Below are 19,147 nucleotides of genomic sequence, written 5' to 3'. Positions count from 1 at the left end.
CAACACATCTAAAATTCCCAATCCCGACTGGTGTTTTATTTGTCCATTTCAGAGCTTAGTAACTAATTAAGCCCCATCTTTATCCTCTCAATCCACATCAAGACCCACAGAGAGAGCCTCAGCTCAGCTCCTGTCAGCCCTGACTGGCACATCTGCCGGGAAAATATCCTGTCTCCCACAGGATCAATACAGTTGAAGCAGTGGCCACTATGCCTGAATGGGTTTACTGTCACTTTTCTCATCAGTGAGGTTTGTGTTTGTGTCAGGGCCTGACAAAGGCCTCCCTGGCCACCATTGTCCCGTTAAGACAAAAAGAAGAAGAGAGGAGAAGCCCTGCTGCCACTGTGACCACGGTGGGTCCTGGCTGTGCTGTGGTCAGCTAGGGGGAATGGGATTTAAAGTGTGGACCTTGTCACCAGGGACAACATGGCTACTTATTATTAATCGGGAGGGAGGGAGTGGTGTGTGTGTGTGTGTGTGTGCGTGCTGATGCAGCAGAGGCACCTGGAGGTCAGGAACAGAGGCATGATAGATACAGCTGATCGCCCCTCAAGGAAGTAAATGGGGTGGGGGAGGGGGGGTAGAGCGCTCCTTCCTTAGGACATTAAGGACGTTCTTTGTCAATGTGTCACTCAAATGAATTCAAGGTGGCTTTGGGACTTCAGGGGGAGGAAAGAAAGAATGGGTGGAAGGGTCCTATTCAGTGAGGTGTCCTCTTCTTTCTTTCTCTTTTTGATGGGCATTTATTCATCGAGTTCAAAAGTGGTTAGATGCTCAGTCTTTGAGAATTTTCATAGGGATGGGGTTGTCTGGATATTTGAGTGATACTTTTACATTTAGATGATCTGATATTTTTTTTTTTATAAAAGAGATTTGTGCTTTTTGAGATTGGTTCTGTTTGATTTTCTTTTCAAGAATCACGTTTTTTTTAATTTCGGTTTTGATTATTTTTATAAACAGGAAATGCATTAAGAAAAGATGATGTCACTGTGATTTAAAGAGATGTTTAATGGAAATTCCTAAGCCGCACACATTCAATTGCCAAAACATATTCCATTGTCTATGATCAGGTTCACAATGGGTAGACATCAATAGAAAAATAGGAAATTTCAATGAAACAAAAATATTTAAGTGTTGTATAACTTTTTATTATTATTATTATTTTTCATTCTTTATAATTATTAAAGTAATGATCTCATCTCTGCTCAGCCAGCTAGCCAGGCCATATAATATTATGTGCTCCCCATACTGTACTGTCTTTAGTCATGCCATTTAGCTAGCCTGCCTATCATACTTCAGAGCTGTCTGATGATATAATTTTACCTTTAACTTCAATGTCGTTAGGCATACTTTCACAAACTGTCTCTGTCACTCTCGTAGTTTGTCTACATTTCTCTTTCACACGGTCTGTGTCTATCTAACTTCACATAGCAGGCGTAAAAAAAAGATCAGTCCAGAGATCTGTATATAATGACGAGATGCTCATGTCTCCGCCCCAACAATGGGAGTCATTTTCCTAAAGGCGGGAAGGCAGGTGACAACTTTAGGTACAAATCAATCCCATAGAAATGCATCGGGCTTATTTTGGACAGATTTTGACCAGAGTGAAACATCTCACTTCGCCTCTTCCTCTCTGATCGGTTTGAGCTGGAAAAAACCGGTGCAATGGAATAAGGTCATTGTAGTTAATTACCACGTTACTGCGCCGAACTAGGATAAACATGGGGCGGCAGGTAGCCTAGTGGTTAGAGTGTTGGGCCAGTAACCAAAAGGTTGCTAGAGAAAATCCCCGAGATGACAAGGTAAAAATCTGTCGTTCTGCCAGTGAACAAGGCAGTTAACCCGCTGTTCCTAGGCTGTCATTGTAAATAAGAATGTGTTCTTAACTGACTTGCCTGGTTAAATAAAGGTTAAATGGAGAGAAAAAAAAACTGAAAAACATTTGCTTAGTAAAAACTCCCTTCAGCCCAGCGTCCCACATAGTTTTTGACTTGATTTCTTTCAGTGAATGATTTGATTTCTCTCTAGAGCAGTGGTTCCCAAACTTTTTATAGTCCTGTACCCCTTCAAACATTCTACCTCCAGCTGCGTGCCCCCTCTAGCACCAGGGTCAGCACACTCTTAGATGTTGTTTTTTGCCATCATTGTAAGCCTGACACACTGTACAATACATTCATTAAACATAAGAACGAGTGTGAGTTTTTTTTTCTTTTCTTTTTCCATCTTACATATAAAATGTTATTTGTTCATTGAATATTGTGAATAATTTACCACAGGTTAATGAGAAGGTTGTGCTTGAAAGGATGCACATAACTCTGCAATGTTGGGTTGTATTGGAGAGAGTCTGTCTTAAATCATTTTCCACACACAGTCTGTGCCTGTATTTAGTTTTCATGCTAGTGAGAGCCGAGAATCCACTCTGACATAGGTATGTGGTTGCAAAGGGCATCAGTGTCTTAACAGCGTGATTTGCCAAGGCAGGATACTCTGAGTGCAGCCCAATCCAGAAATGTGGCAGTGGCTTCTGATTAAATTCAATTTTCACAGAACCGCTTGTTGCAATTTCGATGAGGCTGTCGTTCAGATATCGATAAGTGGACTGGAGGCAGGGCATGAAAGGGATAAGGAATCCAGTTGTTTGTGTCGTCCGTTTCGGGAAAGTACCTGCGTAATTACGCACCCAACTCACTCAGATGCTTCGCTATATCACATTTGACATTGTCCTTAAGCTTGAGTTCATTTCCACACAACAAAAGTCATACAATGGTGGAAAGACTTGTGTTGTCCTGCAGACAGAGAAGAGCTCCAACTTCTTAATCATAGCCTCAATTTTGTCCCGCACATTGAATATAGTTGCGGAGAGTCCCTGTAATCCTAGATTCAGATCATTCAGGCGAGAAAAAACATCACCCAGATAGGTGTGAGAAACTCGTCATCATGCAAGTGGTCAGACAAGTGAAAATTATGGTCAGTAAAGAAAATTCAAAAAACATGTAAACACTTTGCCCCATGATAACCAGCGCACTGCTGTATGTTGTAAAAGCTCTACATGGTCGCTGCCCATATCATTGCGTTGTGCAGAAAATACACAAGAGTTCAGGGACCTTGCTTTAACAAAGTCAACCATTTTCACTGTTGTGTCCAAAATGTCTTTCAAGCTGTCAGGCATTCCTTTGGCAACTGCCAGGCCTGTTGACTCATCCAGCTGTAGTGCATATAATTCACTGGCTTGTATGCGAAGCAGTAATTGTTTCAAAACATCTCTTGCCATGTCACTGATACATCGTGAAACAGTGTTGTTTTATGAAGGCATTGTCTGTATAGTTTTTTTTGGGCCTTTTCCCCCAGTATTGTCCCAGCCATATCCGTGGCAGCAGGAATAATTAAGTCCTCCACAATAGTATGGGGCTTGCCTGTCCAAGCCACTCCGTAGCATACCATATAAAACGCTTCTAGTCCCTTCTTATTAATGGTATCTGTTGCTTTTATACATGCCTTACTAATCGGAAGTTGTCTTTATTCTCGCTCAAAAAACTCCTGTGGCTTATTTTTGAAATGTAAAGTTTTCATTGAGTTGTGAGAGTACTTTTGCACATATAACACACTGTGGCTGAGGATAGGCACTACTCCCAATATAAGTGAACTCCAAATCAGTGTAGTTCTCATCATATTTGCTCCTCTTCGATGGTCCCTCTCTTGTTGTCCAGTGCTTTCCCGGGTAAGGGGGCAATAGCTCTTAGGCTGCATCAGATTCACAACTGTCAGCATCCATGCTAGCTGGGCCAACAACAAATGTAGAATTACTGATGCTCGCATTGATGTGCTTGTCGTCGACAGGTGCAGTACTGCTGGTATGTGTCTTTATGGACGTGGGCCTTACTTTTTTTTAACCATTTATCAATTTTCGAGCAAACGGAATGAGCATCGGCTACGTTTTGCTATATACGGACCGTTAATGGAATTCCTGTGAGAGAGTAACGGTTAATGTTAGGCAGTCATTGTAAAAATATAAATGGACTCTTTGAAAATGTGAAAAAAATATATATGTATTTTTTTTATTAATACAAATTTGAATCACATTTTTATTTGGCATACCCCCGACAGCATTGCATGTACCCCTGGGGGTACGCGTAACCCAGTTTGGGGATACCTGCTCTAGAGAAATGGTGCTTTGGGCTCACAAAAAAAAAAACGGAACTAAATGGAATTCAAGTAATTGAATCAACGTCGGTCAATTAGTTGTTTAATAACCACAACAATATTAAATGTCGGTTAATCGCTCAGTACTAGAAAAAATGTAACAATCGTGACAAATGTTTTAACATCTTTGATAGACTCCACTTTGTTTGCAACTCGATATACTGACATGAACTATCCTGGACTGACAGAGGAGATACAATAGCAAAATGCAGTTAGTGGTTGAGGTGTGTTGCAGGCCAAGCCTGTCCTGTTCCTGGACATGGAACTTGACCCCTTACTGTTCCCTCGTGTCATCTGATAAGACTAAGTGTTTTGATAATATTGCCCTCCACCCATGATCCATGGCTTCAGAGTTCCCCTTTTAACAAATAGGCCTGTCTAAATAGCAATTGAAGGCCAGGCCAGGACAGGGTTTGGTCAAACTGAACATTAAATGTTTAGGGTTTAGGGAGGGGATGAGCAGTGAGGTGTTGACCAGATGCCCAAATGGAGATGCTAGCTGTGATGATGCTATCGGGGTGCATAAACCATTACAGTGAGTAACTGAGCTATGTTCCATTTTTTCCTGGCGTCTTCTGTTATGTGAGAGGAGTGATTAGATAGGTACCAGTGAGTTTGTACAGGAAGGAGAGGTATGTAATTATTATAATAAACATTGAAAAAGTTGTTTTATTTGTTTGGGTTAAATGTGAAGAACTTGAGTCTTACTAATAACACTATATAGTAGATGTAGTACTATGCAGCAATAGTACTTTGACATATCATGTAGTGTTGGTTTTTACAGTAGTAGGCTTACTATAGTAGAGCTGTTGACAGTAGAAAGACTTAAAGGAAACAAGCATGTCCTTTCAAGAAAATGTAGAAAAATATTATTGTAATTTAATTGAACATTTCTGAATTATAATTATAATTGTTTCTCTTTTTATTTGTGTATATTTTCGGGCCTATGTAATAACCATTACTAAGGAGAGATGGGTAAACTGGAATTTATTGTTTACTTTCAATATGGCAGCTCAGAATAACTCCGTAAAATATTCCAAGGGCCAAAGGTTCTATGTCCTTTTCTCTTGTTCAGCTAGTTGGACTGGTGTTCAACCATGGCTGAGCAGTGTTGTAAAATGCAGAGCGGGTTCAATCAGGGCTTCAATTTTATTCGGCCTTCTCAGCGAGCATGGTCAATTATCAGTAATTCCGCACATTGATTGAGTTTGTCCTCCAGGCCTCAAATTAAATTTAAAAAGAACAACACTAAGTGAAAATGTTCTCTGTATTTTGTTTTCCACATTTAAAGAGGGCTGAACTTCCTGATTTGGCCTTGTTTTTCATTATGAAATGCAGCAGCCATGTGATTCAAGAATTGTCTGGGGCAGGGAGGTAAATTATTTTATTTTTTTAACCTTTATTTAACTAGGCAAGTCAGTTAAAAACAAATTCTTATTTTCAATGACGGCCTAGGAACAGTGGGTTTAACTGCCTGTTCAGGGGCAGAATGACCTTCCGGTTGCTAGTCCAATGCTCTAACCACTAGGCTGCCGCCCCATGGTGTGGGTGTCTTTTGTGTGTGTGTTCAAACATGGCAAGCGTTTGTACATTCTCTCTGGCAAAACAGTACAGTTATAGTAACTCACCCTTCCAGATAATGTGAAACAGTCTATCAAGGTATTGTCTTAAAGTCACCTAGGCTAGCTAGTGTTAGCTAACTTCTTTCAGCAATTAGCTTCAGCCAGCTTGTGTGCGACCTTGGCAAAATTGGTTTGACATTGGACATTGGATAGCCCTGACATTGGATGTTGCACATATTTTAGTTGTCTCATTGAATGCTTTCAATATTGGCATTTGAATAACTACAATTTATAGTTGATTTGAGGTTTTTAAGTCATTGAAACTTTGAGCTATTAACCTTTTTTATATTGTCTTATGTACATTGTGTAATTTACTGATGGTCCCTAACTAGCCCCATAGGGATATCCAATGTCAACCAAATTGACCATTGCATGTTACATTGGTGCCGTGACCCGGATCACTGGTTGCTGTGGAAAAGGAGGAGGTCAAAAGGGGGGTGTAACCAATGTGAAATGGCTAGCTAGTAGGTGGGGTGCGCGCTAATAGCGTTTCAATTGGTGACGTCACTCGCTCTGAGACCTTGAAGTAGTTGTTCCCCTTGCTCTGCAAGGGCCGTGGCTTTTGTGGAGCGATGGGTAACGATGCTTCGAGGGTGGCTGTCGTCGATGTGTGCAGAGGGTCCCTGGTTCGAGCCCATGTAGGGGTGAGGAGAGGGACGCAAGCTAAACTGTTACACTACCAGCTGTGGGCATGTGGGCAGGATTAAAATAAACCCAACCCAAGGAAAACTGTTACGGTTACCTTCATTCCATGACATATCATTTTTTCCTATCATCTCGCAAATCTCTGTTTTGGACGAGACTGACTTTATGACCAACATTATCCTATTTACACTTTATAGTACATTTTGACCCTACAATACATTTTTCTGACTCATATCGATGCCACATGGGCCATTTCAAAATGAGAAGTTGCATTTTAGGGGCAGTCGCTCTTTAACATAGTAAAACTAAGATGGGGCAAGTGTGGTACAGATGAAGAATCTTGATTTGAGCCAGTTTACTACAGCAGAAAACCTATCCTGCAGCAACAGGAAATGTGGATTATAATTAATCTGCATTTTTGTATGCGTTGATACATTTTTTGTAATGGAAAATTAGGTCTTTAGAAGCCTTTTTAAACCTCAAATACGCTGCAAGTTTTACATTTCCTGCAATAAGGTGATCAAATTAAGATCCTACACCTCTATTTTGATTAGGAATTTTTAGACCATGTGTATCTAAGTAAATGTTGTAAACTTAAATATTTTTGTTGATTTAGCTGCCTAGAATTTGCCCTGTCTACCACTTTATGGTGAACAGTGTGAAAAGCTTCAATGATTTTTCTGTCAGGCAAAGGAATTACCGACTTTTCAATTAGAGCTGGCAACAAATCCTTAGGAGACAGGACAGAGTTTTCCAACTCTGTGTATCAGTTTATATAGCATCTATAGTGTCCTAATAGCAGCTGTTTAAGCAAGTCTTTGTTAATAAATGATGCTGACCTTTGTCTGCTGTGGTTGAGGCTGGGATTTAGTTGAAGGTTAAATGCCTTGCCCTTATACTCATCCTCCACTGGGCCAGAGCAGAGTGTGCAGGGAAGGCTGGGAGGCAAGGCAAGGTCAGCACTCCAATCAACCTGGTGCAAACACAAAGGCTGGGCTGTGCCCCTAATGAATTGGCCCCCCAGTCCCACAGAGTCCCTCACAACCACAGGCCACAGCTCTCATCTGCCCCGCCCCCAGGCCTTCTCAGGCACTCTGAGCCCTTCTCTCCTTTCACACGCACCCCCTAACCTCCTAATTTTGAAATGACTTTTATAACTGGACAGTAAACTTCCAGTGGCTTAATGATGATGACTTCTTCATCTGCCCAAATGCTCCTTTTGTCCGCCTCCCCCCAGCCCCCCCATCAGCCCTTCCCCAGCTCCTCTGTCACAACAGGCCTTAAACCCTAGTTCACTCCCCTTTATAGTCCCCACTGGCTAATCCACCCCACCACCCACAACCCTTACAGCCCCCAGGCTCTTGTTCCACTTTCCTGGCCCTGGCCTGGTTGAGCTCTCTTTTATTTTCTCTGTTCTGCTGCTGCCGACATCAGCTATGGCATTCATCTGGAATGCTGCTGCTCACTGTTTTTTGTTTGTGTGGCTTGGCTCAGCCTGGGGGGAAGGGGGGGGGGATTATAGCAGGGGGACAAGCTGCCACCCAGGCTAGTAAGTGACAGTGTCACACCTCACACCGTGGAGGTAACCAACATGGGAGAGACGAAGGTGCAATGGGGCTCGGCGAGGGACTTTTCACATTGGGGTTGTGTTGTTGTTGTTTTGCCATCTTGTTTATTCATGCAGCAGGTTTGTTTTCTTATTGTAAGTCTTCAGACACACTGTCCCGTTTAACACCTCGGCTCTCCTTTCTCTCCTACACACCTGATACGGATCCCTCATCTCACGCAATTCTACTTTGACATTTTACTTCCATAGTCATTGACTCGGTTTCAGTGCATCTTGATTTTGATGGGTTTTTTTGTTGTAAAATGACCCTCTCCACACAGTTTACATCAGGTCTAAATGTATAGGTCTGAATGTATGTTTTGACCTCGGCACGCAGTGAATAGTGCGGTTCACGTTCCCTTGAGTCTCAAATTGTTACATTTTTTTCCTGAACATTTGCTTTTGAACATGTTATACTTGTATCAATTAAGTTTCGCAACACCTGTCAGGTGTAATGAGTCGGTCATTGGAGTCGGTCATTGGAGTCGGTCATTGGAGTCGGTCAAAGCTGCAATGTGCTCAATACAACCCAATGAAGCTGAGTCAGTGCTGAGCTAAGACAAAGCAGCTTTCCCCCTGGGAATCCAGAAGACAAGAGGAGGAATGGAGGCAACCATCTCCTGTCCCCCTTGGAATCTAAAGACAACAGGGGATAGGAGACCCCCAGTCCCCTACCCCCCCCTCTCCCTTCCCCCTGTCCTCTAGTCACCCTGTCACGTGACCCATCTTTCCTCAGGTGGCAGTGGAGGGTGGAAGGGCCACTTCCCCTTTGTCAGGCCCTTTGGCTGGCCCTCAATACAGTGGTGAGGGATGGGTGGAGGGAGGGCCACAGGGCCAGCATTCAGACCCAGGCTCTTTTGTTTTCCCACACAGGGCTCTTTTGAGGCCAAAGAAACCGCTGGGTTTACTCATTATCTTCATTTCAAACGGGTCTATTTAAACGTGGCTGCTGTGTCAAAGTCAGGGAGGGAGGGAGCTACTGCTGGGAGCTGGGGGAGATTAATCACACCGTGAGACTCCTCTTCCCAGGTTGAACTTGCTGCTAGTGCTGGTCTGTACCAAATGAGCTTATTTGGGGAGTTTTCGAGTGGTCATATGTTGATTTACCTCAGACTGGAAACTGTAATGTTTACTAACTGTAATGCTCGTCTCCTCTTAGGGCACAAGTCATCTCTTTCTTTCATTCTTTACTCCAACTGTTTCAAATGGACTACCCCCGGGAGCCTATAGAGTCCATACAGAGAGACAGACGCTGTGTCGTATAATAATGCAATGGACACGAACCGCCACGTTCAGCATAGAATGCGCGATGTGTGTATGATGAATGAGTGGTGTGGAGTAATGGAGCCCTGATTGGCTAATGCCCCGGTTTATAGCGGTCTCACACACCGCCTGTGGCCGGCATACTATAACCATTGGTGAGGAGGTGAGAAGAGTTATACGGACAGATTAAACCAACTGTTGACTAGATCTGCTGTAATGAACTGAAGACTAAGGCAGTCAGTCAGTCACACGGCTTGCCTGGCTATGCAAAGATGAAAATGAAAGAATTACAGTTAAACAATATGGTCATGATCAACATCCTCTGACTTAATGTTTCATCCGTCTGTTCATTTCTCTTGAATGATCCAGGATAACATAATTATGTTATGAATCCATATTCCGAATCCAATATTTTTGTAAAGTAATGTTAAGATTGTTATGAATGGCTCACCGACTGGCTTACTCAGGCTTGTCATTTTTCTAAGAATGGACTGTTGAATAGAAGGTTGCAGGTGAAGGAAACAAACGACATATGGTGTTATCGTGAATATATTGTGTAGCTCTTTTGAGGTTGTTTTAAGTCTCCCTAATGTTGGATTTAAGAGTGAGAATAATAATGTTGTCATTGGCACATCCACATGAGGTCAAATATCAATGGAAGACAAAGTGTTAAAAGGGTCCGTGGCAAAGTATGGAGTGGAATGTGTCTTTTCTACTGCCAAGTAGCTGTGTGTTGACTTGGGAATTTTCTTAGTTTGCTTGAGAAATTCTCAGCAACTTTACTTAAACATAGAAAAAGAAAAACAAGACCCAGACATGGGGATGACAGGCTTGTTTGGGAAATGTTTTTATGCATAGTAACCTTTTAACTGGTCACTTCATGGACGAGGCCAGCGTAAATTATTAACAAAGACTATTTTGTGATTGCAGCCAAAACGGGAACCAGGCACTGTGTGCAAGGAATGATTTGACAGTCAGTTAGCTGCTTAGATTTAGCGTTCAAAGTCATATGAAAGTGGAGATGTGAATGTCACTGACACACAACAACGCTTTGCTCTATCGGCAGTGGATCTGTAGAGGGAGGGGGGTTATACTCAGCCAATAGGTTGGGATCTGATTTCAACATTACAAATGTGTTGTTGTGAGAACCTAAAATGTTCAAAAGCCTAGTTAGAACATTCCGTGTGAGGGAAACACTGTTGAGGAGAAGGTGAATTGATTAGTCCCCAAAAAGTCTCCAAAGTTCCTATATCATTGAAAAAAATACAGTGTTCTGTTATGTTGTTTATGCACTTAGGGAAACTTCTCTACCTGTACAGTATATTAGCCATGATGTGACGTAATTTAATTTATTTTCACGAAATAAACCCAAAATGATTTAAAGTCATATCATGCATTTCTTAGTTTCCGTCAAATCTGTCACCCCAGCGCTCCATTGGGCCAGTGTTAGTCATGACGAGGCATTTGACCAGCCAGCCAGGCTATAATGACACTATAATCCTTGACATCTGTCCACCCAGCGCCTGTTGATTTGTGGTGGCGGAAGGTGGATCCCCAGTTTATTTATTTTGGCCAGATGAGCCCTTGGTATTTATAGCGGGGGTAAAAAAAAAAAAAAAAAAAAACAGGCAGGGGTCCATCCCAGTCTCCAACCCAGTCACAGGCCTGTAGTCTGTTCTGTAGGGCCAGGGTCCCAGCCTAGCCAAGAGGGACAAAATGCACAGAGCTGACCTGACATTCTTCTTGTCCCTATTTTGCCAGTGGTTGGGGTTGCCCTATCTCTAAATTGGCCCTAATAAAAAGGAAGGGAGTGGCAGAGAGAGGGAGAGACAGGGGTGAAAGTAAAGAAAGAGTAAGGGGGGGGGGTCGATTTTGACTAGATTTGTTTCTTCTTCTTTGGTAATCTAAGAACTGTATTGGGATAGTAGTTCCATTTCTCCAGTGTGTCATCCTGCTGAGTCAGGGTTTCCCCCTGTGTTGTTGGCGTGTTAAATGCTGATGGTCACGCGTGTCGGGGTGGTGTGACCGTGTGGCAGGAGGGGATGTTGCCCAATGTCTTTGTTTCCTGGCCAGGCAGGACGGCCCTCCAAGAGCATCTGTCACTACAGGGGGTCAGAGGGGCTAAGATGAATGAGGCCCCAGAGAATTCACTCCACACACAGCAAATGGCACAACATAGGGGAGGGACAAGGGGACTGGGGGAGGGTGTGTGTGTGTGTGTGCTTGACTCAGAGAGAGAGGGGTTCTGCTGTACTGGAGGAAGGAGGAGTATTTGCTGTCCATACTGTCGTGGAGTTTAATTACCAAGAAGCTGCTGATGGCTTGGGGACACACCAGATGAGAATTAATCAGCCCTACGTCTCCTTGGATATTTCCTCACTCTTTTCCTCTTCCTTAGGACATACCTATCACCCAAATGGACTATAATTCGTGACTTTGTGATTTATTTATTTTTGCATGGTGGAATTTAGTGTTTGGTTTTGGAGCGTTTATGTTGTTGTTTGTGTTATCGAAGTGCTGTCTGGCTGGTGGAGAACCCTTGGAAGGTATGGAAGCATTTTACATTGTTTACTCTGGCACTTTGCTGGATTTCCACCAACATGATGTTGATGGCTCAGCTCTTAGCACCTAATTTAAGGGACCTGGAAATGTTAGTCCTTTTTTGCATAACCCCCATCCCCCTCTCCTCTGCTATACTGATGTGTACTCTCGTCCTCATTCATGGGTTTTCTAATGTTGACAGTACCCTCGTAGTAAAAAGGGTTCCAAAAGGGATCTTCGGCAGTCCCCATAGGATAATTATTTTTGGTTCCAGGTAAAACCCTATTTGGTCCCAGTCAGAACTCTTTTGGCTTCCATGTAGAACCCTCTGGGGAAATGGGTTCTACATGGAACCCTATAGGGTTCTACCTGGTATCAAAATGGTTCTTCAAAGGGTTCTCCTACGGGGACAGCCAAATAAACCTTTTCGGTCCCAGATAGCACCTTTTTTTTTCTAGGAGTGTAGCCTACAGTCATTGTTCCTGTATTTCTGTGAATAATAAGATATGTAATCCATTTACTTAAGATATGTAATCCATTTACTCAAATGACTAAGGTAGTCTGTTTTATCATGATCTATTGCCAGTAATGATGACTGGCAAAAGCTTGTGTGAATGTTTCAATAATCAAGTAAAGAGATAGTCAGTGGTCGTCAGATAGTCAGTGGTCGTCTTTTTACCATGTTCTGGATGATCTAAATCATTTTAGACTATTATATCACTATGTTGTAGAAAAAGCATGTTCAGGATCACCTGGACAGTGTCAAGGTTTTTCTGCATCTACCCCGGCTTTCCCTTTTCCCTCCTCTCTTTTCACACACACACACACACACACACACACACACACACACACACACACACACACACACACACACACACACACGTCTATTTGTGCCAGTGCCTATGTGCACGTAGGTGGATACAGTAGCATGTTTGATTTCTTAACGTGAAACCCTTGGCTGAATTCAACGCTGCAGTGATGCCTTTGAAGAAAAGGTTCCGGGAGTGATAGAGTGGGTCTGAAACCGGTTGTGACCAAGGGGAAGTTGATGTAATCCCTCTCTATCCTGCCTCTATCCCTCCATTGTCAGGAGTGTAACGTCATTATGCAGATGAAGGAAGAAACAAAAAAAGGGGAGTGGAGTGGGGGAGAGAGTGGGGGAGAGAGGGGGAGGGAGGGAGGGAGAGAGAAGACAGGGTGGGGTGGGAGCAAGGCTAAGCTCACAGTGTTCTTGGAGTTAAATCTCTAACATTTCTTAGAATTTAAATCCACATCACTCTAAAATTGGACCTCTGTTTTCGCATCGTTCATCAACAACGAGTTAGCTATTTTATGCATACGCATGCACGGAGTGCTGTCTGTGTGCACATGTGGGTGTTTATGTGTGTGCGTTTTGTGCGTGTGTACCTCTGTGGCCACCGCCTTAAATTCCCTCCTTACACCCCTCAGGCAAAATTCCCTACCAGCATGTCATGCTGAAAGGACCCTAAAATGTCATTACCAGAAGAACAGGATCCCAGCCGTTAGGCGCCCGAGGCTGTGCCTGAGTATGTCTAGATTTACGGCTCCGATGAGTCAGGCACATCTCATTGGCCATCTGCAGTGTCCTAGATTATTGTTACTATTAGTACTTTTTTTTTTTTTTTACCTTTTCTTATTGTTGTCACATTTAGTTGAGAGTAAGCATTTCATTGTACTGAGTACTCCATGTGTTTCTTGTGCATATGACACATAAACTTCATTTGATTTGGCAGCCACGAAACTATTTCAACACTCTGGCCAAGTGGGGGGGGGGGGTCAATGCCGTTGATAGTGACCCTGTGATCATGGACACAGCTACAGGGTTATGTTAAGAGTGATTTGTAGTCTAGGCCAGTGTTATAAGAATGTCTCCTAGAATGGGTTATATTACTGTGGATGCAGAGTTAGCTGCCTAGAGGGCCCTTAAAGCGTGTATCTAGAAGTGAAGGAAGATTTGGATGTTCAGTCTGTACTAAAGAGAATGTTCCCTAAACTCATGCAGCGTTCCGGTTAAAGTTCTAGCACTGTCTGACCTGGATGGTATGGAATTTGCATGACCTCCCTTATCCCCTTATCCCCTTGTCCCTCCCATTGACCATGTAGCTCTGTAGTTTGATTAGTCCTATCAGTGTGAGGCTAATCATTCACAAAGTTAACTACTTCAATGTGGTTAACAGGACAAATCAGTGTGCATGTAATGCCAGCGCGAGGACTTGGGCCCCAGACCTCAGGCAGGGGCAAATTAGGGACACTAGGTCCCAAAAACTGCAACAAGGACCATGCATTACAGGATGGTGACAGGGAGCATTCTTGTGACAGTCAACGTTTTGAAGGGAACTTTGTATCTAGGAGTGGGTAAACGGGGCGGCAGGGTAGCCTAGTGGTTAGAGCATTGGACTAATAACCGAAAGGTTGCAAGTTCAAATCCCCGAGCTGACAAGGTACAAAATCTGTTGTTCTGCCCTTGAACAGGCAGTTAACCCACTGTTCCTAGGCCATCATTGAAAATAAGAATTTGTTCTTAACTGACTTGCCTAGTAAACTAAAGGTAAAATAAAAAAACAATGCTCGGGGTCAAAGTGGAAGTACAGATGTAGGATCTTAATATGATCAGCCTGTTGTTGCAGGAAATGTCCTGCAAAGCAGGAAATGCAAACATGTTGTGTATTCAAGGTTTAAAAAGGCTTCTAAAGTTTGAAATTTCCACTTTAAAATGTCAGACTTAATTTAAAAAAAAAAACATTTATCAACACCTCCAAAAATTCCATGAATTATAATCCACACCAAAATTCAGGATTATTTTTCTGCTGTGAGAAACTGGTCAAATCAAGACCTTATATCTGTACCAGTTTTTAGTAGTTGGTAGTGTGTGTACTAGAAGTCGACAGATTAATCGGAATGGTCGATTTAATTAGGGCCGATATCAAGTTTTCATAACAAACGGAAATCGGTATTTTTGGACACCGATTTGGCCTATTATTATAATTTTTTTACACCTTTATTTAACTAGGCAAGTCAGTTAAGAACACATTCTTATTTTCAATGACGGCCTAGGAACGGTGGGTTAACTGCCTTGTTCAGGGGCAGAATGACAGATTTTTACCTTGTCAGCTCAGGGATTTGTTTTTGCAACCTTCCGGTTACTAGTCCTACGCTCTAACCACCTGCCTTACATTGCACTCCACGAGGAGTCTGCGTGGCAGGCTGACTACCTGTTACGCGAGGGCAGAATGAAGCCAAGGTAAGTTGCTAGGTAGCATTTAACTTATAAAAAACAATCAATCTTCACATAATCACTAGTTAACTACACATGGTTGATGATATTACTAGTTTATCTAGCGTGTCCTGCGTTGCATATAACCGATGAGGTGCCTTTCTCATTGAATCACAGCCTACTTCGCCAAACAGGTGACGATTTAGCACTGTCGTTGCACCAAACCTAACCATAAACATCAATGCCCTTCTTTAAAATCAATACACAAGTATATATATTTTAAACCTGCCAATTTAGTTAATATTGCCTGCTAACATGAATTTTTTTATAATTAGGGAAATTGTGTCACTTCTCTTGCGTTCCGTGCAAGCAGTCAGGGTATATGCAGCAGTTTGGGCCGCCTGGCTCGTTGCAAACTGTGTGAAGTCCATTTATTCCTAACAAAGACTGTAATTCATTTGCCAGAATTGTACATAAGTATGACATAACATTGAAGGTTGTACAATGTAACACCTATATTTCGACTTAGGGATGCCACCCGTTAGAGAAAACACAGAACGGTTCCGTATTTCACTGAAAGAATAAACGTTTTGTTTTTTTGAAATGATAGTTTCCGGATTCGACCATATTAATGACCTAAGGCTCGTATTTATGTGTGTTATAATTAAGTCTACGATTTGACATTTGATAGAGCAGTCTGACTGAGTGATGGTAGGCAGCAGCGGGATCGTAAGCATTCATTCAAACAGCACTTTCGTTTCACCGATCGTTTCAATCTGTGACGTCACTCGCTCTGAGACTTGGAGTAGTTGTTCCCCTTGCTCTGCAAGGGCCGCGGCTTTTGTGGAGCGATGGGTAACGATGCTTCGAGGGTGGCTAATTGTCGATGTGTTCCTGGTTCGAGCCCAGGCAGGGGCGAGGAGAGGGACGGAAGCTATACTGTTACACTGGCAATACTAAAGTGCCTATAAGAACATCCAATAATCAAAGGTATATGAAATACAAATGGTATAGCGAGAAATAGTCCTATAATTCCTATAATAACTACAACCTAAAACTTCTTACCTGGGAATATTGAAGTCTCATGTTAAAAGGAACCACCAGCTTTCATATTCATATATTTCATAACATGTTCTGAGCAAGAAACTTAAACGTTAGCTTTTTTTACATGGCACATATTGCACTTTTACTTTCTTCTCCAACACTTTGTTTTTGCATTATTTAAACCAAATTGAACATGTTTAATTATTTATTTGAGGGTAAATTGATTTTATTGATGTATTATATTAGGTTAAAATAAGTGTTCATTCAGTATTGTTGTAATTGTCATTATTACAAACAAACCCCCCAAAATTGTCCGATTAATCGGCATTGGCATTTTTTGGTCCACCAATAATCGGTATCGGTGTTGAAAAATCATTATCGATCGACCTCTAGTGTGTATGTGTGAGCGCCCATATACAGTTTGTGTGTGAGTGTGCGCACACATATGCATACACGTGTGTGTGTGTGTGTGTGTGTATGATTACAAACCCTAACACTAGTGTGTTTTACAAAAATACCCAGAGGCTACCGTATCACATAACCCCTGTTCAGCGCCAACGGTCACTACATATGTCATGGTTTTGTGCAATCTGCTCCTCTTAACTTTTGAGTGGCCTCTCTCATTGCCTCTCTCAAGTGCAGCCATTCATTTTCATGGTCAGACATGTTGTGTGGAATAGTTGTACTGACTATTTAAAAAGCATTTGTGCGTCTTTCAACCTTGAGTTTCCTTTCAATAGGATTTTTTAAATATTGGGTTTGATTTGATATCTTGAGATGAAAGGTGCTGCAGGCCTATCGTGTGTTATTTGCAGCAAACTCTTCTCCTTGCATACAGTATATCAACGGTATCAAAGCCTGTTTCGACGTTCCCGCCTTTAAATACACCAGTGTGGCATCATCGTCTTCCTTAGTGCTAATCAGTTTCAGACAATTAGCCAACTATAAACCTTTAGCCTACTATACAGTATGTGTCCTGTATTCCATATGTCTGTTCATTTGGATCCTTGGGTGAAGATGCATTCTGTTAATCTCATGTATTCATCTAACCTCTCTCTTTAGGTCTAGAACAGTGCTGCTGAGGGGGATGTCACTGCAGGACGTTTCGACACAGTGGTTCTTCTGACCCATCATGTAGTAGAGGAGAACAAATCCCTTCACGCCTGGGAACAATTACATAAGGTAAGGTCAGCTACGCCAAAATGACGTGATAATATATGAGATTATCATGTTTTTAAAGCCGTGTCGGGAAAGCAAGGTAAAGTCCGAATGGGAATGATGTATAAACAGAGAAAGGAGGGTCTTGTTCCTTAGGGCACACCGTAGCAAAACTTGTCAAAGCGTAAAACCATAACGAGCATTTCTTATTGGACAAGTTCAGATGGTACCTCCCCATTTCACAAAATGTCTGACAATTTTCTTCAATTTAATTCCTAATGAACAAGCCCTATTTTTTTTCTCCCATATGGCCTCCTGGAATTTGCAAGCTTGTCACAGGACCAGACCTTAGTTCTGCCCGGGAGTTAGATTCTTGCAATATGGCCATTATGGCCACCCAGGCTCAGGAATCTGTGGAAGAATCTGAGACCGGTTTTCTGGTCAGCTTCCAGTTGCCTCTGAGAAAATCGAGATCTCAGTCACTTCACTTCTCCAAACATGATTCTGTCACTACCTGAAAACACAGATCAGACACTATTTCATCATTCATCAGACAGAATTACGTCAAATGAAATCATGCCTGAAATAACTCCTGACCACCAATTCCTCTATCTCTCTCCTGCTCCAGCCACATCCATTAGGCCACCTTTGTCCCGGTGTGGCTTTGTTGTGATGGAGCACGTGTTGAAGGGTCTCGTCTGTGTTCACCTCTCCACCTCTCCCATGTGTCAGCTTTGTGAGGTCACCACTATGGCTTCACTTTGAGGTTTAAGGACAAATCTGTTCTCTGCTGCTCTGGGCTCTCGAATTGACCTGGAAGTCGTCCGGAAAACCTATTAAGGCATCAGCATGCTTCAGCTCGGCGAACCGAGTATGAGTGTGCTCTCATACTCCCTTAAAAGACGTTTTTTTGAAAAACTTGAAAAAAGCAGCAATATTACTGTTTGTCTATTTTGAGACGCCGAAACCAGGCTGAATTAATTTTTCATGTTTCTGCCGTGAATTCTTCAACTAATTTAAGATGCAGTATTTCTCAAGTGAAAAAATTTGCATGAAACCGACTTCGGCTACCAACTTCGAGAAAAAAATGACTTGTGCACGAACAGCCGAAGACCAAAACGAACAAAAACGTCACAAAATGTTGTCATAATATATGGGAAGCATGTGGACGCCTTCACCAGGCTCCGCCACCTCTTTAAACACACCTTGGGTAGTTCTCTCTCTCTCTTTCTACCTTTCTCCATCCCATCCATCCACCCGTCAGCTGAGGGAGAAATACTGTAGCTTCTTTATGTTAAGCTGCTTATCTCTGTCAAAGCACAATCAGGCACCACACTTAATCTTGTCCTTTGTCTGCCTTGGCTGGCCATATCCCACCCCCTCTCTACCTCTCTCAAGTCAAAGGGCTTTATTGGCATGGGAAACATATGTGTACATTGCCAAAGCTGTCTCTCTCTCCCTGTCTCTCTTTCTCTCTCTTGCGGTCTCTTTCTTCTCAGTCTCTCTGCCCCTTTTCCCTCTGGGTAGGTTCTTGGGTAATCAGCCAGGCTTGAACCTGTCCAGGCATGGGACAGGTTAGGGCAGGAACAGGACCTCTGATGGCTAACTGTTCCAACTTGATTACCAAGCCTGCCGTTTATTGATAGAATAAAAGGGTTCAGGGTTTTAGAAGGCGACACTACAGTAGCTAAAGACAACCCGGGAAGAGACATGCTTCTTCATTTTAACAGGGTGAACAAAAATGTTTTTGAGTAGAATCAACATAGAAACTCAATAGTGCTTTGTATTGATCTCAGTAAAATAGGTTCTCTTGATTTAATGATTAACCCAGTT

General features: G+C 42.5%; 1 protein-coding gene across 2 annotated transcripts in view; it reads left to right on the top strand.

Annotated features, from left to right (window-relative positions):
• The window catches only part of LOC112226774 (GREB1-like protein), an 81,244-nt gene that overhangs the window by 25,231 nt on the left and 36,866 nt on the right, over positions 1-19,147 (top strand). Inside the window, exons 1-2 of one of the 2 annotated variants that reach the window (XM_042308127.1) lie at positions 11,586-11,882; positions 17,219-17,338. The gene's annotated coding sequence lies outside the window, so the exon portion shown is untranslated. Of the gene's footprint in view, positions 1-11,585; positions 11,883-17,218; positions 17,339-19,147 lie in introns of those variants that run through there. The other variant, XM_042308126.1, reaches the window with a different exon arrangement.

This window comes from Oncorhynchus tshawytscha, linkage group LG28 (genome assembly GCF_018296145.1).
Source record: "Oncorhynchus tshawytscha isolate Ot180627B linkage group LG28, Otsh_v2.0, whole genome shotgun sequence".
Taxonomy (NCBI): domain Eukaryota; kingdom Metazoa; phylum Chordata; class Actinopteri; order Salmoniformes; family Salmonidae; genus Oncorhynchus; species Oncorhynchus tshawytscha.
Note: the sequence above shows the minus strand (reverse complement) of the source record. Positions and strands in the feature narration are given on the sequence as shown.